General features: G+C 45.0%; 1 protein-coding gene across 3 annotated transcripts in view; it reads right to left on the bottom strand.

The window, feature by feature from the left end:
- Positions 1-23,776, bottom strand: part of FAM222B (family with sequence similarity 222 member B) — a 100,655-nt gene that overhangs the window by 66,247 nt on the left and 10,632 nt on the right. Inside the window, exon 1 of one of the 3 annotated variants that reach the window (XM_063628698.1) lies at positions 17,371-18,605. The exons of the other annotated variants lie outside the window; for them this stretch is intronic. The gene's annotated coding sequence lies outside the window, so the exon portion shown is untranslated. Of the gene's footprint in view, positions 1-17,370; positions 18,606-23,776 lie in introns of those variants that run through there. 3 annotated transcript variants of the gene reach the window in all.

Genomic DNA, 23,776 nt, shown 5'->3' with positions numbered 1-23,776 from the left:
ATAAAAAATAAAAAATAAAAATAATAATAATAATAGGCAAAGTACAACAGAGAATGCAGAGTAGAGAATCAAACCCATGACTTTGGGAGACTATGGATATGGGACAGGACAGAAGGAGAATCATTCCTAGAAGAGAGAGGAAAAACATGTGCCTATATATAATAATTCACACTAGACAAACCAGCGTATCCAAATTAGCTTTTTCTCCTAATAACAACGTTTCTGGCCTTCATCTAAACGGAAATAACCTATACCTAGATGGTATCTTTAAACTTCTATCTATGAAAGTAGAAGCATTTTCTGGTAAAAAAGATTTGCTAAAATAATTAGTTAGTTCGGCTTCAAAATCTATTGTATGCAGTTTAAAAGGCATGAAGGTGGGGTATAGGGGGTGGTTTTTTTTTTGTTTTTTTTTTTTGAGACGGAGTCTCGCTCTGTCGCCCAGGCTGGAGTGCAGTGGCGCAATCTTGGCTCACTGCAAGCTCCATCTCCCAGGTTCACGCCATTCTCCTGCCTCAGCCTCCCAAGTAGCTGGGACTAGAGGTGCCCGCCACCACGCCCGGCTAATTTTTTTTGCATTTCTAGTAGAAACGGGGTTTCACCATGTTAGCCAGGATGGTCTCGATCTCCTGACCTCATGATCCGCCCGCCTCGGCCTCCCAAAGCGCTGGGATTACAGGCGTGAGCCACTGCACCCAGCCAGGGGGTGGTTTATACTTCCAGCTACTTGGGAGGCTGAGGTGAGAGGATCATTTGAGCACAGGAGTAAGAGTTCAAGGTTATAGTGAGCTATGATCGTGCCACAGCACTCCAGGCCTCAGTGACAGAGCAACACCCTGTTTTTAAAGAAATAAAAATAGGCCAGGCGCGGTGGCTCACGCCTATAATCCCAGCACTTTGGGAGGCTGAGGCGGGCGGATCACGAGGTCAGGAGATCGAAACCATCCGGGCTAACACCGTGAAACCCCGTCTCTACTAAAAATACAAAAAATTAGCTGGGCGTGGTGGCGGGCGCCTGTGGTCCCAGCTACTTGGGAGGCTGAGGCAGGAGAATGGCGTGAACCTGGGAGGCGGAGCTTGCAATGAGCCGAGATGGCGCCACTGCACTCCTGCCTGGGCGACAGAGCGAGACTCCGTCTCAAAAAAAATAAGAATAAAAATAAAAAATAAAGATAAAAATAAAAAGACTCTATAGGAATGACTGATAAACCAGAATTAAGACTCAAAGTCACGACAAGGGTGCCAAAGGGAAACACCTGTATGGTATATTTTTCCCTAATCTTCAAAATGACTGCTCCATCATTTGTTATGGTTTAGGATGTTTGGGTTATATGTTCTGGGAGTAGAGAGCTGGAGAGAAGGGGCAAGTTGTTAATTTTTCATACTGATGGGGTAGCACATGGTAGAAAAAGTAAAAAGCCAAAATCCTGAAAAAGTTTCACACACATAGACAAAATGAGACAGCAAACTTGTGAATCCAGCATGATTTGGCATCTTTAAATGCACAGCCAATTCCCTTCTAGTGCCAAAGCCAATGGCTTCTCCTGTAGATAAAATGGCACAGTTCCTGAAAAAGCCCTGGACGCTGTTTCCCCACAATCCTATAATCTGTCAGAAGACAGAAAACAAAAAGAAGGCTGTGCAAGCCAGAAAAAGCAAATTATAACCAACACAGAGCCAACACTTTACTTCAGACAGAAGGAGCTTTTCTATGCATCTTTGGAAACGGAGACAAAAGAAGCTTACCACTGCTCAAATAATCAAGGCAAACAATAAAACAATTTAACCAAACACCATCTTGGATTAGCATTTAATGCAATAGCTTCCCTTCTCACTTCTTATTCATAGCCTTAAGGAATACTTACATCACATAAAAAAAAGAGTTGAATGCCACAATATACAAAGAACTTTTATAAGTAAATAAAAGGAAGACAAATAACCAAAGGGGTAAATATTCAAAGAATATGAGCTAGTAAATCACAGAAGAAATACATAAAGTCAAAAATTATACATATATTCCATTTTGTTAGGTAGTGGTGGAAAGTGCCTTCTCCATACAATCCTAAAGGCATTTTGTCTTGACAGTACTGCCAACTGCAAGCTTCCAGAGAAACTTGGGCTATTTTGAATGAAAAAAATAATGATAAAGATGTCAAGCATAACTAATACATTCCTAAAAATATTTAGAAGTTTTATGAAATACCTAATCTAGGAAGGAAACTATTCAATACAATAGATACATATAAGCTACAAATTAAATCCAAGAGAGCTAAAATATGAATATAAAATGAACCTTTGCCTATGAATGTAAAGCAGTTGAAGCCAATCCCTAAGCCTAGAATGAACAAAGCTGACGATGAAAGCAGGTAACAGGGAGTCTTACTACAATCACAGAAATAAAACGTCTCTAAGAAAATAAAATTACTCAACTGTCTTTGCTGTGAAAGCATGTCATTCAAGGACCCTTTTAGCAGTCACCCAATGCAAATGCAAATGCAAACAAAAAGCAGATAATGCCTGAGTCCAGCAAAAGCAAGTACAGTCTTCCCATCAAACAGGAAAAGAAACCTAAGCCTTTCACTTGTCCTTGATACAAAAACGTAATGGATTGTGAAAGAACTCAAATTCCAGAAAAAAAGATTCCATTCCAACCTGCATAAAGCTAAAAAAACTTCATGTTACTTTGTTCTAAAATTAGCAACACACAGGTCCCTATACTAAAAACAATATATACGACCCCAGCTGAGGTGTCAGGGTAAAGTTCCCAGCACGTCAGCAGACTATCCCATAACAATTTCAGTTTTCCCTTATCAGCTTTTAGACAACATCCCAATTTTCCTCTACTGTTAATGTCACTTAAAAGGCTGAGAAAAATTTAGTTCAACAGATTCAAATTTCAATGTAGTTCCTAAGTATATTACAGGTAATGATGCCACTGATTCTATATTTAGACTCTGGTATGGAACAAGGAGTGTTAGTTTTGTCTAAAATGGCACCATGTCACTCTTCAAAGCCTAACTGCAACAATCACCTAATCCTACATTAAAATGTCTTTAAGGTGTTACCTATAGCAAGTTAAAATGTTTTTTCAGTGTCTTTTGTGAGTGTTTCTATTGATTGGCTGTGATGCTATAAATATAGACACAGTAAGTCACTCCCATCAGTCCTTTAAACATTCAGCATTGCAGCTATCATAAGGTGGAATTCATTCTTCATCTGAACCAAAAAGCAAAGATGGTAAAATTTTTTTTTTTTTTGAGGCAAAGTCTCGCTCTGTCACCCAGGCTGGAGTGCAGTGGCACGATCTCGGCTAACTGCAACCTCCGCCTCCTGGGTTCAAGCAATTCTCGTGCCTTGGCCTCCCAAGTAGCAGGGATTACAGGCACCCGCCACCATGCCCAGCTAATTTTTTTGTGTGTTTTTAGTAGAGATGGGTTTTCACCACGTTGGCCAGGCTGGTTTCAAACTCCTGACGACCTCAAATGATCCACCTGCCTCAGCCTCCCAAAGTGCTGGGATTACAGGAGTGAGCCACTGTGCCCAGTCTGGTAAAACTCTTTTTTTTTTTTTTTGAGATGGACTCTCGCTCTGTTGCCAGGCTGGAGTGCAACAGTGTGATCTCGGCTCACTGCAACCTCCCCCTCCCGGGTTCAAGCGATTCTCCTGCCTCAGTCTCCTAAGTAGCTGGGACTACAGGCACGTGCCACCACGCCCAGCTAATTTTTGTATTTTTAGTACGGACGGGGTTTCACCATATTGGCCAGGATGGTCTCGATCTCTTGACCTAGTGATCCACCCACCTCGGCCTCCCAAAGTGCGGGATTACAGGTGTGAGCCACCGCGCCTGGCCAAAACTCTAATAATATGAACATTCTAAAGTGATATAATAGTACTTATAAAAATATATTGCCTCCTCAAAAGGAACTTAAGGCCTCCCAATAGACAGCGTGTTGCTTATTTTCACAACATCCCAATAAAGAACTATTATTTAGCATTTATATCACACTTTAACTTGCAAAAGTGTTTTACAATTATTTTCATTAGTAGTCATGCATCACAACCACCCAACAAGCCAAAATGGTCCTGTTATCCTCATTTGACAGCTGAGAAACCTGATGTACTTTAAGACCAAGGTCAAGTCAGTCTGCTTTTCTTATAGACCAAGGGCCTAACCCTTATAAAAAGTCTCATTTGCTCACCAGTTACCTGTATTGCTCATAAAAGTAGCTAAAGCAGGTTTTTGGAAATAGGAGTCCATCTAAAATAATCGTACGGGGCCGGGTGAGAGGTGGCTCATGCCTGTAATCCCAGCACTTCGGGAGGCTGAGGCAGGTGGATCACATGAGGTCAGGAATTGGAGATAAGCCTGGCCAACATGGTGAAACCCCATCTCTACAAAAAATACAAAAATTAGCTGGGCGTGGTGGCGCATGCCTGTAATCCCAGCTACTCAGGAGGCTGAGGCAGGAGAATCGCTTGAACCTGACGGGGCAGAGGTTGCAGTGAGCCGAGATCGCACCATTGCACTCCAGCCTGGGCGATAGAGCAAGACTCCGTCTCAAAATAAATAAATAAATAAAATAAAATAATGGCACAAAAACACTGAAAGATACTAATTCAACAAAAATACATAGTCAGGCTGGGTGCGGTGGCTCACGCCTGTAATCCCAGCACTCTGGGAGGCCAAGGCGGGCAGATTACTTGAGGTCAGGAGTTTGAGATAGCCTGGCCAAACCCTGACTCCACTAAAAATATATATATATATTTTTTTGAGACGGAGTCTCGCTCTGTCGCCCAGGCTGGAGTGCAGTGGCGTGATCTTGGCTCACTACAAGCTCTGCCTCCCGGGTTCACGCCATTCTCCTGCCTCAGCCTCCCAAGTAGCTGGGACTACAGGCGCCCGCCACCATGCTCGGTTAATTTTTTATATTTTTAGTAGAGAAGGGGTTTCACCGTGTTAGCCAGGATGGTCTCGACATCCTGACCTCGTGATCCGCCCGCCTAGGCCTCCCAAAGTGCTGGGATTACAGGCATGAGCCACCACGCCCGGCCTAAAAGTATTTTTTAAAAAGGCCGGGCAGCACAGTGGCTCACGCCTGTAATCCCAGCACTTTGGGAGGCCGAGGCAGGTGGATCGCCTGAGGTCAGAAGTTCAAGACCAGCCTGGCCAACATGGTGAAACCCCGTCTCTACTAAAAATACAAAAATTAAGCCTGGCGCAGTGGCATAAGCCTGTAATCCCAGCACTTTGGAAGGCTGAAGCAGGAGAATCGCTTGAACCCGGGAGGCGGAGGTTGGAATGAGCCAAGATTGCACCATTGCACTCCAGTCTGGGCAACAAGAGTGAAACTCCGTCTCAAAAAATAATAATAATAATACAAAATTAGCCGGGCATGGTGGCAGGCACCTGTAATCCCAGCTACTCGGGAGGCTGAGGCAGAGAGAACTGCTTAAAACCCAGGAGGCGGAGGTTGCACTGAGCTGAGATCACGCCACTGCCCTCCAGCCTGGGCAATAGAGCAAGACTCCATCTCAAAAATAAATAAATAAATATATATATATATATATATACACACACGCACACACACACACACATATATACATATATATACACACATATATATACATATACACACACATATGTATACATATACATATATATATATGAATATAAAATTAGCCAGGCGTGGTTCCATGCGCAGGTAGTCCCAGCTACTCAGGAGGCTGAGGCAGGAGAATCACTTGAACTCGGGCAGAGGTTGCATCGAGCCAAGATCGCGCCACTGCACTCCAGCCTGGGCAAGAGACCGAGACTCCATCTTGGGGAAAAAAAAAACATATTCAACTGGAATACAAACAGGTAAGTACTTAGTTACAATGACACAGGAAGTTTCCAAAGAAACTAGGTGCCAAAACCTGTTACCAAACAAAAACAAAAAAAATGATCAAATGTTTCTTCATCTTATTTTTCCCCCTCAATCAACTACAATTAGACTTCTATTTCCACCACTCCAATGAACGGTTCTACTGGAAGTCACCAATAATCCCTAGGTCCCCAGGTTGTCAAATCCTGTGAGTACTTCTCTGTTACGTGACCTCTATATAGCATTCAACAGAGCTCACCACTCTGTTCTATTTTTTTTTTTTTTTTTTTTTTGAGAAAGTGTCTAGCTCTGTCACATGGAGTGCAGTGGTGCAATTAGGCTGGAGTGCAGTGGCACGATCACCGCTTACTGCAGCCTCAACCTCCCAGACTCAAGCAATTCTCCCACCTCAGCCTCCTGAATAGCTGGGACTGCCATAGGCATGTGCCACCACAGACAGCTAATTTTCTATTTTTTGTAGACACAGGGTCTTACTATGTTACCCAGGCTGACCACTCCCTTCTTGAAACAATTCTTTACTTGCCTTCTATAACATCACTTTCTGGGTTTTCCACCTATCTCACTAGCTATTCCTTCTCTTTCAAATTGCTCTTCTCTAGCCACAAACCATCCGTAGATGACCTCCTGATTAAATTCCATAACTTCAAATTCTATCTATTTCAGCTCAGAATTCTCCTAGGAATGCCAAGCATTTCTATCCAACTGCCTATCTAATTTCTCCATTTGGATACCTAACAAGTATCTCAAACTTGGCAGGACCAAAAGAGAATTTTTTTTTTTTTGAGACGGAGTCTTACTCTGTTGCCCAGGCTGGAGTGCAGTGGCACAATCTCGGCTCACTACAAGCTCTGCCTCCCAGGTTCATGCCATTCTCCTGCCTCAGCCTCCCAAGTAGCTGGGACTACAGGCGCCCACCACCACGCCCAGCTAATTTTTTGTATTTTTAGTAGAGACAGGGTTTCACCGTGTTAGCCAGGATGGTCTCTATCTCCTGACCTCATGATCCACCCGCCTCGGCCTCCCAAAGTGCTGGGATTAAAGGCGTGAGCCGCCGCACCCGGCCGAGAATTTTTTTTTTTTTTAATTTTAGACAAGTTATCACTCTGTTGCCAAGGCTGAAGTACAATGGCACAATCACAGCTCACTGCAACCTTCACCCCCTGAGCTCAAGCCATCCTCCCACCTCAGCTCCTCAAGTAGTTGGGACCACAGGCATGTACTACCACACCCGGCTAATTTTCTTATTTTTTGTAGACACAGGGTCTCTCTATCTTGCCGAGGCTGGTCTGAAACTCCTGCGCTCAGGCGATCCTCTTGTCTCAGACTCCCAAAGTGCTGGGTTACAGGCATGAGCCACCACTGTCCAAGAATTCTTGACAATTATATTCTGCTAGTCTTACCCATATCAATTAACAGCATCAACCATTTACCTCCCTGGTTGCTCCAGTCAATAATATAGACGTTACCCATGATTCCTTATTACCTCATTTCCAAAGGTGTAACAATCCCAAAGCAAGCCCTGTCAACTTCACTTCCAAAAGATATGCCAAATCTGTCCACCTTTCCACAGCTTTTATACCATCACCCCAGTCCAAGTTACCATAAAGTCTCATTTGATTCATGCAAAGAGCCTTGTTACTGGTCTCCTTGCTTCCTTCTACAACTCATTTCTTTTTGAGGTGGAGTTTCACTCTTGTTGCCCAGGCTGGATTGCAATGGCGTGATCTCAGCTCACCACAACCCAGGTTCAAGCAATTCTCCTGCCTCAGCCTCCCGAGTAGCTGGGATTACAGGCATGTGCCGCCACGCCCAGCTAATTTTGTATTTTTAGTAGAGACGGGGTTTCTCCATGTTGGTCAGGCTGGTCTCGAACTCCTGACCTCGGTGATAAGCCCACCTTGGCCTCCCAAAGTGCTGGGATTACAGGCGTGAGCCACTGCACCCGCACTACAATCCATTTCTAACATAGCAACTCAACATTCTTTCTAGTCACAAATCGACTCATATCATACTCGTACTTAAAAACTTCAAAGGAGGCTGGGTGCACTGGCTCACACCTGAAATCCCAACACTTTGGGAGGCCAAGGCAGGTGAATTGCCTGAGCTTAGCAGTTTGAGACCAGACTGGGCAACATGGTGAAATCTGGTCTCTACCAAAAATACAAAAAAATTAGCTGGGCGTAGAGGTGTGCACCTATGGTCCCAGCTACTTGAGAGGCTGGGGTGGGAGGATCCCTTAGCCCGGTGGTGGAGGTTACGGGGAGCCAAGATTGCGCCACTGCACTCCAACCTAGGTAACAGAGTGAGATCCCATCTCAAAAACAAAAACAAAAACAAAAAAACACTCCAAAGGAAACGAAACACCTTACCCTAGCTTCCAAATCTCACCGTCACCTAGCCTCTGCCTCTGTCATCTCTTGTCATTTTCTCCCTCATTCACCGTATTCAAACACTGGCCTGATTTCTGTTCCTCCAACACACCACGCTCATTCCTCCTTAGGCGCTCTGCACTGTAATGTTTGATCTGCTGATCTTCATATACTCCTAGACCTTAAATGCCATATCTTTAGAGAGATATTCTCCCAATCTAAAGTAGCTATCCATTCATACTATCACATCCTCTATTTTTCTGTACAGTATTTATCATTAACTGATTTTTATTTATTTTATTTTATTTTTGAGATGGAGTCTCGCTCTGTCTCGCAGGCTGGAGTGCAGTGGCGTGATATTGGCTCACTGCAACCTCTGCCTCCTGGGTTCAAGAATTCTCCTGCCTCAGCCTCCCAAGTAGCTGGGATTACAGGCACCCACCACCATGCCCGGCTAATTTTTGTATAAAAGTAGAGATGGGGTTTTGTCATGTTGGCCAGGTTGGTCTTGAACTCCTGGCCTCAAGTGATCCGCCCACCTCGGCCTCCCAAAGTGCTGGGATTACCGTGCCCGGCCATTAACTGTTTTTTTGTTGTTGTTGTTTTTTTGAGACTGAGTCTTGCTCTGTAGCCCAGGCTGGAGTGCAGTGGTAAGATCTGGGCTCCCTGCAACCTCTGCCTGCCGGTTCAAGCGATTCTCCTGCCTCAGCCTCCAGAGTAGCTGGGACTACAGGTTCATGCCACCACACCCAGCTAATTTTTGGTATTTTTAGTAGAGACGGTTTCACCATGTTGACCAGGCTGGTCTCGAACTCCAGACCTCAAGTGATCTGCCTGCCTCAGCCTCCCAAAGTGCTGGGTTTACAGGCATGAGCCACCCACGCCCAGCCATTAATCCTAACACTTTGGGAGGCCGAGGCCAGTGGATCACCTAAGGTCAGGAGTTCATGACTAGCCTGACTAACATGGTGAAACCCCATCTCTACTAAATACAAAAAAAAACAGCCGGGCGTGGTGGTGCATGCTTGTAATCTGAGCTGCTTCGGAGGCTGAGACAGGAGAATCGCTTAAACCTGGGAGGCAGAGGTTGTGGTGAGCCAAGATGGCGCCATTGTACTCCAGCCTGGGCAACAAAAGTGGAACTCCGTCTCAAAAAAAAAAAGCTGTTGTCTGCCCTCATTGGAATGTAAGCTCCATAACAGCAGGGACTTTGTCTATCTTGTTTTGTGTACCGCCAATGCTGAAAACATAGTAGGAACTCAATACATTTGGCAGGCTTAGTTGTTAGGTGCTGAAGTTAAAAAGGTGAAAAAGGGCCAGGCACTCACACCTGTAACCCCAGCACTTTGGGAGGCTGAGGTGGGAGGATCACTTGAGGCCAGGAGCTTGAGACCAGCATTGGCAATATAGCAAGACCTTGTCTTTGCCAAAAAAATTTTTTTTTCATTAGCCAGGCACAGTGGCTAGTGCCTATTGTCCTAGCTACTTGGGAGGCTGACACGAGAGGATCATTTAGGCCCAGGAGTTTGAGGTTGCAGTAAGCTATAACAGCACCACTATACTCTAGCCTGGTGGGGAATTAAACTCTGTCTCAAAAAAGAAAAAAAAAAACAGCCTGGACAACATACTGAGACCCCATCTCCACAAACAATTTTAAAAATTAATTGGCACGCTGGCTTGCATCTGTAGTCCTAGCTACGTGGGAAGCTGAGGCAGGAGGATTGCTTGAGCCCAAGAGTTTAGAAGCTGCAGTGAGCTATGAGAGTGCCATGGCACTCCAAGCCTGGGCAACACAGTGAGATCTTGTCTATTTAAAAAAAAAGAAAAAGTGAAAAAGGAATAATCCCTACCTACAAAAAGCTCACAATCCAGATGAGGAAACAGAATAGCAATTAAATAATAAATGTAAGGTACATGCATTCTATTTTATAGAATGAGATGTTGTCATTTAAACAATGTAAAAAACAATAATAAAGGTAATGTTAGCAGGATAGTAAAATGTCAGAGTAGCCCATCAGCAACAGTGATTAATACTGCCTTGGGAACAGGGAAGACTTCACAGAAGAAATTAACTATGAGCTAAATCCTAAAGCTTAATTAGGAGAGTCTTGGTTATGTTTGTTCAGATAATTGGTTATGTTTGTCTATTTTGGAAGAATGTTCTTGGAAGAAAACAGCTTGAGCAAAAATATAATAAAGTGAGGAAGGAAGATGGAATCAAGCATCTGCTATATATCAGGCACTAGGGTAATGAAGGGCCTTAAAGGGAAAGGGCATAAGTAGTCTTACAACTTAGGAAGATCACTCTTGTGGCAATGTGGTGGACAGACCAGAGGGGTGATAAGCCTTGAGACATGCAGATTAGTGAGGAGGCTACTGTAACTGTCGAAGTAAGAAATAAAAAAGGTCTCATCCAAGAATTTGGCAATATGGTAGAAATGAAAAAAATGCAGATTTAGGAGACCTTCAAGGTTAAAATCAGACCTGGGACCAACCAGATATGTCGGATAAGGGGTAACGAGAAATCAAGGTCAAATCCAAATTTTTTATTTTTTATTTTTTTTTGAGACGGAGTTTCACTCTTGTTGCCCAGGCTGGAGTGCAATGGTGCGATCTCGGTTCACAGCAACCTCCGCCTCCCGGGTTCAAGTGATTCTCCTGCCGCAGCCTCCCGAGTAGCTAGGTAAGAGGGAAACCTTGTCTCAAAAAAACAAAGTGAGCTGGGCACAGTGGCTCACATCTGTAAGCCCAGCACTTTGGGAGGCTGAGGTGACCAGATCACTTGATCCCAGGAGTTCAAGATCAGCCTGGGCAACATGGCAAAACCCCATCTCTAAAAAAAAAAATACCCACAAAAAATTAGATAGGCATGGTGGCGCGCCATCTGTAGTGCCAGCTACTCAAGAGGCTTAGGTGGGAGGATCGCTTGAGCCCAGAGGCATAGGTTGCAGTGAACTGTGATTGTGCCACTGCACTCCAGCCTGATCTACAGAGAAGACTCTGTCACAAAAAAAAAAACACACAACTGCATTTCTAAGTCAAATAAATTCAAAAGGATTTAAATTTTCTAGACTTTTCACTTTTAATTATGTAAAATGTATTAAAAAAGAAAATTAAGCTAAAAATTCAAATGTATTTAGGGAATTACATTTCTGGAATTAGTCTTTAAAGTCTCTCTTCTCCGCCCCAGACAAAAATAACACTCTTTTAGTGTTCAGTTCTAAGAGTTCTCATAAATGCATAGTTGTGTAACCACAACTACAATCAAAATACAGAACAGTCATGTCACCCCCAAAAAATTTCCTCATACTACCTCTTTGCAGTCAACTCTCTACTTTTTTTTTTTTTTTATTGAGACAGAGTCTCGCTCTATCACCAGGCTGGAGTGCAGTGTGGCGCCATCTCGGCTCACTGCAACCTCCGACTCCCAGGTTCAAGCGATTGTCCTGCCTCAGCGTCCCAAGTAGCTGGGACTACAGGTGCGTGCCCCACCATGCCCAGCTAATTTTTGTATTTTTAGTAGAGACGGGATTTCACTACATTGGCCAGGCTGATCTCGAACTCCTGACCTCGAGATCTGCCCGCCTTGGCCTCCCAAAGTGCTGGGATTACAGGCATGAGCCATCACGCTTGGCTACCCTCTCTCTACTCTTTTTTTTTTTTTTTTTGGAGACGGAGTTTAGCTCTTGTTGCCTCGGCTGGAGTGCAATGGCGCCATCTCGGCTCACCGCAACCTCCGCCTCCTGGGTTCAAGATGCGCCACCACGCCCAGCTAATTTTGTATTTTTAGTAGAGACAGGGTTTCTCCATGTTAGTCAGGCTGGTCTCAAACTCCCGACCTCAAGTGATCCGCCCCAACTCGGCCTCCCAAAGTGCTGGGATTACAGGCATAAGCTACTGCGCCCGGCCCACTCTCTCTCTAGTCTTATCCCCAGGCAATCACTGATCTGCTCCCCACTGTCCTTATAGTTGAGTTTTCCCCAGAACATCATACACATGCAATCGTACAGACCATAGCCTTTTGAGTTTTGTTTCTTTCACTAAGCATAATACCAATGAGTTTCATTCATGTTATTGCATATATGAACAGTTCCTTTTTATTGCTGAGTAGTAGTCCATTGTGTAGATGTATCAGTTTGTTTATCCATTCCCCAGCTGAGAATCACTCAGGTTGTTTCCAGTTTGTGGTGACTATAAATAAAGCTGCTGTAAACAGTCACATGTAAGTTTTTTTGTGAACACAGATTTTTATTTCACTTGGATACTTAGGTCATTTTTATTTTTATTTATTTATTTTTTTTGAGAACGAGTCTCGCTCTGTCGCCCAAGCTGGAGTTGGAGTGCAGTGGCACAATCTCGGCTCACTGCAACCTCCACCTCCTGGGTTCAAGCGATTCTCCTGTCTCGCCCTCCCGAGTAGCTGGGACTACAGGTGCATGCCACCACACCCGGCTGATTTTTTTTTTATTTTTAGTAGAGACAGGGTTTCACCATGTTAGCCAGGATGGTCTCCATCTCCTGACCTCGTGATCTGCCTGCCTCGGCCTCCCAAAGTGCTGGGATTACAAGCGTGAGCCACCGCGTCTGGACTTTTTTTTTTTTTTTTTGAGAGTGTGTCTTGCTCTATTGCCCAGGCTGGAGTGCAGTGTTGTGATCTCGGCTCACTGCAACCTCCACCCCCGAAGTTCAAGAGATTCTCCTGCCTCAGCCTCCCGAGTAGCTGGGACTACAGGTGCAAGCCACTATGCCTGGCTAATTTTTTGTATTTTTAGTAGAGATGAGGTTTCACTGTGTTAACCAGGATGGTCTCAATCTCCTGACCTCGTGATCCACCCATTCGGCCTCCCAAAGTGCTGGGATTACAGACATAAGCCACTTCGCCCAGCCTCTTTATACATTCTTTTTTTTTTTTTTTTTTTTTTGAGAGCGTGTCTCACTCTGTTGCCCAGGCTGGAGTGCAGTGGCGCGATCTTGGCTCACCACAAGCTCTGCCTCTCGGGTTTACGCCATTCTCCTACCTCGGCCTCCCGAGTAGCTGGGACTACAGGCGCCCACAACCACGCCCGGCTAATTTTTTGTTTTTTAGTAGAGAAGCGGTTTCACCGTGTTAGCCGGGATGGTCTCGATCTCTCGACCTCGTGATCCACCTGCCTCGGCCTCCCAAAGTGCTGGGATTACAGGTGTGAGCCACCACACCCGGCCTATACATTCTTAATATAAACTGTATGTCTGCTACATAATTGGCAAACATTTCTCCCAGTGTGTTGCTTATATTTTCATCTACTTGATAGTCTTCTGCAAAGCAAAAGTTTTTAATTTTGATGAAACCCAATTTATCAATTTTTTATTTTATGGATCTTGCTTTTGGTGTCATATCTAAGAACTCTTTGCCTAACTCAATGTAATAAGGATTTCCTCTTATCTTCTTTTAAATCTCACAGTTTAGGCCGGGCATGGTGGCTAACACCTGTAGTCCCAGCACTGCGGAAGGCTGAGGTGAGCAGATGGCTTGAGCCCAGGAGTTTGAGACCAGCCTGGGCAACCTGGCAAAACCCCATCTCTGTTAAAAAAATAAATAAATAAAAATAAAATAATAAAAAATATTTTATAATTTTACAAATTACATTTAGGTGTAATTGTTGAGATGACTATTCTTTCTCCACTGAATTGCCTTTGCACCTCGGTCAAATATCAATAGCCATACTTAATAGTGTGAACGTTTCTTTTTTTTTTTTTTTTTGAGACAGAGTCTCGCCCTGTCACCTTGGCTGGAGTGTAGTGGAATGGTCTCGGCCACTGCAACCTCTGCCTCCTGGGTTCAAGTGATTCTCCTGCCTCAGCCTCCTGAGTAGCTGGGACTACAGGTGCCCACCACCACGCCCCACTAATTTTTGTATTTTTAGTAGAGACGGGGTTTCACCATGTTGGCCAAGCTGGTCTCAAACTCCTGACCTCAAGTGATCCCCCACCTTGACCTCCCAAAGTGCTGGGATTACAGACATAAGTCACCGTGCCCGGCCTGAATCTATGTCTGAACCTCTGTTCTGTTCATTGATCTATGTATCTATCCTTCTGCCAATACCACACTGTCTTGATTACTGTAGCTCTTTATTAAGTCTTGAAATCAGATAGTATGAGTCTTCCAACTCTGTTGTCCTTTTTCAAAATTGTTTTGGCTATTTTAGTCCCTTTGCCTTTCCATATAAATTTTAGAATTAGCTTGTCAAAGACTTTTTTTTTTTTTTTTGATACAGGGTCTCAGTCCCCCAGGCTGGAGTGCAGTGATGTGATCTTGGTTCACTGCAACCTCCGCCTTCTGGGCTCAAGCAATCATATTGCCTCAGCCTCCAAAGTACCTGGGATTACAGGTATGAGCAACTATGCCCGGCTAATTTTTGTATTTTTTTGTAGTAATGGGATTTCACCATGTTTCCCAGGCTGGTCTCGAACCCTGGGACCTCCTAGGCTCAAGAGATACACCCACCTCTGCCTCCCAAAGTGCTGAGATTATAGGCATGAACCACCATGCCTGACCATGTCAAAGACTTTTTAAACTTTCCCACAAAGTGTCTACTTTTAAGTAGGGGTTAGCTTCCTAGATTTACTTAAGGAAAAAAACAATGCTGGGCCGGGCGTGGTGGCTCACGCCTGTAATCCCAGCACTTTGGGAGGCCGAGGAGGGCAGATCACAAGGTGAGGAGATCGAGACCATCCCGTCTCAACTAAAAATACAAAAAAATTAGCCAGGCTTGGTGGCGGGCGCCTGTAGCCCCAGCAACTCAGGAGGCTGAGGCAGGAGAAAGGCATGAACCTGGGAGGCGGAGCTTGCAGTGAGCCAAGATCACGCCACTGCATTCCAGCCTGGGCAACACACAAAGACTCCATCTCAAAAAAAAATAAAAATAAAAATAGGCCGGGCGCGGTGGCTCACGCTTGTAATCCCAGCACTTTGGGAGGCTGAGGCGGGCGGATCATGAGGTCAGGAGATCGAGACCACAGTGAAACCCCGTCTCTACTAAAAATACAAAAAAGTAGCCGGGCGTGGTGGCGGGCGCCTGTAGTCCCAGCTACTTGGAGAGGCTGAGGCAGGAGAATGGCGTGAACCCGGAAGGCGGAGCTTGCAGTGAGTCGAGATCACGCCACTGCACTCCAGCCTGGGTGACAGAGCAAGACTCTGCCTCAAAAATAAATAAATAAATAAATAAATAAATAAAAATAAATAAATAAAAAAAATAAAAAAATAAAATAAAAATAAAAAAAAAGAAAAAAATGGAGGTATTAGGAGGATTAGAAATCTAACATCTACTTTTCAAGATTCTAAATTTTTACTTGCACAGCTGTTCTGAGATTTCCTGCAGTTGTCCAGAAGAAAAGAAAAATGTTTTATTCAAAGATATGTATTATTGTTTAGTACAACAGAGTTAAAAACCCATTTTTCATAAAAGACAAGCTATAGGCCGGGCGCAGTGGCTCACGCCTGTAATCTCAGCACTTTGGGAGGCCGAGATGGGCAGATCACGAGGTCAGGAGATCGAGACCACCCTGGCTAACACAATGAAACCCCGTCTCTACTAAAAATACAAAAAAAATTAGCCGGGCATGGTTGCGGGAGCCTGTAGTCCCAGCTACTCGGGAGGCTGAGGCAGGAGAATGGCGTGAACCCGGGAGGCGGAGATTGTAGTGAGCCGAGATCCCACTACTGCACTCTAGCCTGGGCAACAGAGCGAGACTCCATCTCAAAAAAAAAAAAATTTGGCCGGGCGCGGTGGCTCACGCTTGTAATCCCAGCACTTTGGGAGGCCGAGGCGGGCGGATCACGAGGTCAGGAGATCGAGACCAAGGTGAAACCCCGTCTCTACTAAAAATACAAAAAATTAGCCGGGCGTGGTGGCGGACGCCTGTAGTCCCAGCTACTCGGAGAGGCTGAGGCAGGAGAATGGCGTGAACCCGGGAGGCGGAGCTTGCAGTGAGCCGAGATCGCGCCACTACACTCCAGCCTGGGTGAAAGAGCGAGACTCCGTCTCAAAAAAAAAAAAAAAGAAAACTTTAAAAAAAATAAATAAATAAATAAATAAATAAAAGACAAGCTATTCATTCCAAACAGTGAAAATGAAATATTAAGCTTCTTGCACTTCACAAACAATGGTCCCTCTGCTGCCAATGATATTCCTCTGACTCTTCACCTAAATCGTACGCATCCTTCAGGTCTTACTTTGGACAATCCTCCATGCACAAGCCTTCCTTGATTCTCCCCAAATATGGGTTAAGGGTTAACATATTTCCATTACACCCTAAAGACCTCTATCATCACTCTTAACTCTACGATTGAGAGTTAACTTGTTTCTTCCATCAGGACATAAACTCTGGGTGGGTGTGAAGGAGAAAACACTAAATATTTACATTTTAGCTCTTAGTAGAGACAGAGAAATACGTAAGTCTTTGTTCTGAATGACCAATTGCTTTGAATAATAGCAAGAAGGGGGAGAAGTTGAAAATAGGATGTCCTACCTTGCAAACAAGCTACAAAAAGAATCCTCCAAAAAAGTGGAAAGTGATACCAGTTAAAAAAGAAAGGCTGGGCACAGTGGCTCACATCTAAAATCCTAGCACTTTGGGAGGCTGAGCCAGGAGGATCACTTGAGGCCAGGATTTTGAGACCACCCTGAGCAACACAGTTAAGACTTTGTCTCTACTAAAAAAAAAAAAAAAAAAAAAAATGGAAAGGGGCCGGGCATGGTGACTCAGGCCTGTAATCCTAGCACTTTGGGAGGCTGAGGCAGGCGGATCACGAGGTCAGGAGTTCGAGACCTGGTGAAACCCAGTCTCAACTAAAAATACAAAAAATTGGCTGGGCACGGTGGCTCACACCTGTAATCCCAGCACTTTGGGAGGCCGAGGCAGGCAGATCACGAGGTCAGGAGATCGAGACCATCCTGGCTAACAGTGAAACCCCGTCTCTACTAAAAATACAAAAAATTAGCTGGGCGAGGTGGCAGATGCCTGTAGTCCCAGCTACTCAGGAGACTGAGGCAGAAGAATGGCATGAACCCTGGGGGGCGGAGCCTGCAGTGAGCCAAGATCGCGCCACTGCACTCCAGCTTGGGTGACCGCGAGACTCTGTCTCAAAAAAAAAAAAAAAAAAAAAATACAAAAAATTAGCCGGGCATGGTGGCGCACGCCTGTAATCCCAGCTACTTGGGAGGCTGAGGCAGGAGAATACCTTGAACCCAGGAAGCAGAGGTTGCAGTGAGCTGAGATGGCCCCACGGCACTCCAGCCTGAGCAACAGAGGGAGACTCCCTCTCAAAAAAAAAAAAAAAAAAAAAGTTCCACTGGGCATGGCGGCTCATGCCTGTTATCTCAGTATTTTGGGAGGCCGAAGCAGGTGCATCACCTGAGGTCAGGAGTTCGAGACTACCCCGGCCAACATGGTGAAACCCCGTCTCTACTACAAATACAAAAATTAGCTAGGCGTGGTGGTGTGCGCCTGTAGTCCTAGCTACTTGGGAGAGGCAGGAGAATTGCTTGAACCCAGGAGACTGAGGTTGCAGTCAGCCGAGATCGTGCCACTGTACTCCAGCCTGGGCAACAGAGTGAGACTTTGTCTCAAAAAAAAAAAAAAAAAAAAAAGAAGTTCACAGAAAAAAAAATTGAAAACTAAGGAAAAGGACTAGCACTGTACTATGAAGTAGTAGTTATCATGCCACATTCCTGCAAGGCTAATCTCTCAAAAAGATATGAATGAACAACATATAAAGCAACTGAAGCTTGGACTCACAGAGTCATCAAACTGACTTTAACTACTAATATACTAATGACTACTAAATCTGTATCTCCCTTCTGAACCTTTCTACTCAAGACCTATGTATATATCCAGAAGCCTATTGGATTTCCCAGATACCTCAAATCCTATATACCAAAATCAAACTTATTTCCCTCAAATGTAATACCCTCTTTTGTATTCCGTAACTTGGTTAATGACATCACATTCCACTTAGTTGTCCACGCCAACAATTTCAACTCCATCTTTGACAACTCCTTCTTCTTTACCCATCCCCCAATATAAAGTCAATGAGATTCTTTTAGTTACTCTCCTAAAAAGTTCTTCAATCTGTCTACAATTCCACCGTGACTACTGTGCCTGATATCTTCAATCTTTCAAGTCATCACACCATTCTCCCAACCAACTAGTCTCCCTACAATCAATTGTGCCTTTTAAAATCTAACTTCTCGGCCGGGCGCGGTGGCTCACGCCTGTAATCCCAGCACTTTGGGAGGCCGAGGCAGGCGGATCACGAGGTCAGGAGATCAAGACCATGGTGAAACCCCGTCTCTACTAAAAATACAAAAAAATTAGCCGGGCTTGGTGGCGGGCGCCTGTGGTCCCAGCTACTCGCAGAGGCTGAGGCAGGAGAATGGCGTGAACCTGGGAGGCGGAGCTTGCAGTGAGCCGAGATCGCGCCACTGCACTCCAGCCTGGGTGACAGAGCGAGACTCCGTCTCGAAAAAAAAAAAAAAAAAATACAAAAAATTAGCCGGGCGTGGTGGCGGGCGCCTGTAGTCCCAGCTACTCGGAGAGGCTGAGGCAGGAAAATCACGAGGTCAGGAGATCGAGACCACAGTTAAACCCCGTCTCTACTAAAAATACAAAAAATTAGCCGGGCGTGGTGGCGGGCGCCTGTAGTCCCACCTACTCAGAGAGGCTGAGGCAGGAGAATGGCGTGAACCTGGGAGGCGGAGCTTGCAGTGAGCCGAAGATTGCGCCACTGCACTCCAGCCAGGGCGACAGAGCAAGACTCCGTCTCAAAAAAAAAAAAAAAAAAAAAAAGTAAGACTCCATCTCAAAAAGTAAATAAATAAATAAATTTAAAGGCCGTGCACGGTGGCTCACGCCTGTAATCCCAGCACTTTGGAAGGCTGAGACGGGTGGATCACAAGGTTAGCAGATCGAGACCATCCTGGCTAACACAGTGAAACCCCATCTCGACTAAAAACACAAAAAACTAGCTGGGTGTGGTGGCGGGCGCCTATAGTCCCAGCTACTCGGGAGGCTGAGGCAGGAGAATGGTGTGAACTCGGGAGGCAGAGCTTGCAGTGAGCCGAGATCGCGCCACTGCACTCCAGCCTGGGCGACCAAGAAGACTCCGTCTCAGAAAATAAATAAATAAATAAATAAATAAATAAATAATTTTTTTTAAAAATTGAGCCAGCAAATCTGATTACCCCTACTTGTATTAAATGCATCTTTAATAAAGAAAATTTAGTATTTTTCTTGTTAAACTGTAGTTCTTTTCACTATAAGTCACAGAGCTTTGACAGGGAAACAATCGAGACCCTGAGAGGTAATAAGACAGAAATAGATATTAAATACTTCTTTTTGTTTTGTTTTGTTTTTTTGTTTTTTAGACAGAGTCTCGCTCGCTCTGTCGCCCAGGGTGGAGTGCCATGGCACAAGCTCGGCTCATTACCACCCCCACCTCCTAAGTTCAAGCAATTCTCCTGCCTCAGCCTCCTAAGTAATTGGGATTACAGGCGGCTGCCACCATGCCCAGCTAATCTTTGTATTTTTAGCAGAGACGGGGTTTCACTTTGTTGGCCAGGCTGGTCTTGAATTCCTGACCTCAAATGATCTACCCACATCGGCCTCCCAAAGTGCTAGGATTACAGGAGTGAGCCAACATGCCCGACCAATAATTTTGTTTTTAAATAGAATGTTTTTAAGCTAGGTACAGTGGCTGATGCCTGTAATCCCGGCACTTTGGGAGGTAGAGGCGGGTGGAACATTTGAGGTCAGGAGTTCGAGACCAGCCTGGCCAACATGGTGAAACCCCGTTTCTACTAAAAATACAAAAATTAGCCAGGCGGTAGTCCCATGTCTGTAATCCCAGCTACTCAGGAGGCTGAGGCAGGAGAACTGCTTGGGCCAGGGAGGCGGAGTTTGCGGTGAGCCAAGATGGCGCCACTGCACTCCAGTCTGGGCGACAGAGTGAGACCCTGTCTCAAAAAAACAACAAATAGGCCGGGCGCAGTGGCTCACGCCTGTAATCCCAGCACTTTGGGAGGCCGAGGCGGGCAGATCACAAGGTCAGGAGATTGAGACCATCCTGGCTAACACGATGAAACCTCATCTCTACTAAAAATACAAAAAATTAGCTGAGCGTGGTGACGGGCGCCTGTAGTCCCAGCTACTCGGGAGGCTGAGGGAGGAGAATGACGTGAACCCAGGAGGTGGAGCTTACAGTGAGCCAAGATCACGCCACTGCACTCCAGCCTGGGCGACAGAGCGAGACTCCATCTCAAAAAAAAAAAAAAAACACCACACAAATAAATAAATAGAATTAAAAAAAAAAAAAAGATTTTTGGCTGGGCGCAGTGACTCACACCTGCAATCCCAGCACTTTGGAAGGCCGAGGCAGGCGGATCACCTGAGGTCAGCAGTTTGAGACTAGCCTGGCCAACATGGTGAAACCTCATTTCTACTAAAAATACAAAAATTAGCCAGGTACGGTGGCATGTGCCTGTAATCCCAGCTACTCAGGAGGTTGAGACCAGAGAATCACCTGAACACAGGAGGGAGACGTTGCGATCAGCTGAGATCTCGCCATTGCACTCCAGCCTGGGCAACAGAGTGAAACTTGATATCAAAAAAAATAAAATAAGGCCTGGCGTGGTGGCTCATGCCTGTAATCCCAGCACTTTGGGAGGCTGAGTCGGGCAGATCACAAGGTCAGGAGATCGAGACCATCCTGGCTAACACGGTGAAACCCCATCTCTACTAAAAATACGAAAAGCAATTAGCCAGGCATGGTGGCGGGCGCCTGTAGTTCCAGCTACTAGGGAGGCTGAGGCAGGAGAATGGCAAGAACCCGGGAGGCGGAGCTTGCAGTGAGCCGAGATCGCGACACTGCAATCCAGCCTGGGCAACAGAGAGGGACTCCATCTCAAAAAATAATAATAATTAAGCCAATAAATATTTATTTTAGCCCCTGGTATGTCAGAGATTCACAGGAAGTCCTTAAATCTCCAAAGTTCCTCTCCCACTTTAGAAAAACTTCTCACACGAAAGGCAATTAAGATACTAGCCCACCCCTTTTTCTTCCCCAGGGAAAGAAATCCTCATTTTGTAAGGTAATTTACTACATAAAAGTAACCACAAATAGGAAAGAGAATAGAAGGAGAGGAGGACAGGAAATTCTCATCACAGCTGAACAAACCTCTATTATTTTAACATAACATGGGTGGCATTTATGGGCTTATTTGAACTGATGGAAATTTCCAGTAGGGGGAAAATGCATTACCAACATTAAAAATAAATGTCCAACTATTAAAAAATAAGATAGCTATGCCCAGCTTTAACATTTTATACTCTACTCCATGTAGTAGTCAAACATAGAATAAATTTCTGTAATGACCTATCACAATAGTAACAAATGCTTTCTTTTTAAAACTATTATCTTAAACAAAGTATTATAGACAAATAGTCTATTGGGACAGTCATGGAACTAAAGTAAAAAGGTTAAAATTATTCATCACTGTGCATTTCCAGGAAAGAAAAGTGAAACACATTTTACCAGACAGAGAAGTTAAAAACAACCAGGTTCATTTTTCCCATTCCTATAAATTCACTCCCCTTATTTGTGAATCTTCAAGAACCTAGTATAGCCCCTCCCTACCTTTACTCAGGTAAAAGACAAATCACTCATCAATTGCCAAAACGCCTTGACAGTTTAAGGTCTCAATTCTCAGTCAGCAAAGCTGAAGCATCTATGTCCTTTTAAAAGGAGTCTGCATCTCTACTTTAGAAACCATTTTCTCATTGGGCTTGGTGGCTTACGCCTGTGATCCCAGCACTTTGGGAGGCCGAGACAAGAGCATCACCTGAGGTCAGGAGTTCGAGACCAGCCTGACCAAAATGGCGAAACCCCATCTCTACTAAAAATACAAAAACTAGCCAGGCATGGTGGTGGGTGTCTGTAATCGCAACTACTTGGAGGCTGAGCCAGGAGAATCGCTTGAACCTGGGAGGTGGAGGTTGCAATGAGCCGAGATTGCACTACCGCACTCTAGCCTGGGCGACAGAGCAAGACTCTGTGTCAAAACAAAATAAACAATATAAAAAGAACCCATTTTCTCTTTCCATAAACACATAGATTGACTGTCCTCTGCTTTGTCTACATTAAAAAACACGTCTCAGGAGTGTTTCTTCAGCCTCTCAGGAAAACCAAGACACCTCTTGGGCTCTTCTGAGATATTCCACCTGGGAGATCCTACTGACAAGCAGGGTAACAAAAAGCAGAGCTAGAGGGCTGCCTTATGCATATCTGACCTCCAAAACAGCGACAGGTCCCCGGAGCAGCCAGACTCCTTAGCAAAGGAAAACTTTTTATAATTTAAAAATAATAAAATGGGCCAGGCACGGTGGTTCACGCCTGTAATCCCAGCACTTTGGGAGGCTGGGGTGGGCGGATCACCTGAGGTCAGAAGTTCGAGACCAGCCTGGCCAGCAATGGAGAAACCCCTACTGTACTAAAATAAATACAAAAATTAGCCAGGTATGGTGGCACGTGCCTATAATCCCAGGTACTAGGGAGGCTGAGGCAGAAGAATTGCTTGAACTCAGGAGGCGGAGGTTGCAGTGAGCCAAGTTCACACCACTGCACTCCAGCCTGGGCGACAGAGCAAGACTCCTTTCCCTACCTCAAAAAAAATTATAATAAAATAAAATAAAAATGAAGATAAAATAGCCAGGCACGGTGGCTCAAGCCTGTAATCCCGGCACTCTGAGAGGCTGAGGTGGGCGGATCACTTGAAGTCAGGAGTTCAAGACCAGCCTGGCCAATATGATGAAGCCCTGTCTCTACTAAGAACACAAAAATTAGCCAGGCGTGGTGGTGGGCATCTGTAATCCCAGCTACTCGGGAGGCTGAGGCAGGAGAATCGCTTGCACCCGGGAGGCGGAGGTTGCTGTGAGCCGAGATGATGCCATGCACTCCAGCCTGGCGACAGAGCGAGACTCCGTCTCAAAAATAAAATAAAATGTAATAAACAAATTATATTTTCACATCCCTCACCGGGCAGCCCTCCCAGCTTGTCCCAAACTAGTTTTCTCAACTCTTTTTTTTTTTTTTTTTTTTTTTCCAGAGGACGTCTTGTACTGTCGCCCGAACTGGAGTGCAATAGTGCTATCTCGGCTCGCTGCAACCTCCGCCTCCCGGGTTCGACTGATTCCCCTGCCTCAGCTTCCCAAGTAGCTAGGATTAAAGGCGCCCGTCACCACACCCGGCTGATTTTTTGTATTTTTAGTAGAGATGAGATTTCACTATGTTGGCCAGGCTGGTCTCCAACTTCTGATCTCATGATCCGCCCGCCTCGGCCTCCCAAAGTGCTGGGATTCCAGGCATGAGCCACTGCACCCGGCCTTTTCTCAACTCTTTAAAGCACATTAGTGCCAACTGTGTTACATGGCAACATGAGTTAGCTATGTTCAGAAAGTATTTTAACAGATTGGCCCTCCATCCTTTTG

This window comes from Symphalangus syndactylus, chromosome 20, assembly GCF_028878055.3.
Source record: "Symphalangus syndactylus isolate Jambi chromosome 20, NHGRI_mSymSyn1-v2.1_pri, whole genome shotgun sequence".
Taxonomy (NCBI): Eukaryota; Metazoa; Chordata; class Mammalia; order Primates; family Hylobatidae; genus Symphalangus; species Symphalangus syndactylus.
This window is presented reverse-complemented; position numbering and strand designations above follow the sequence as displayed.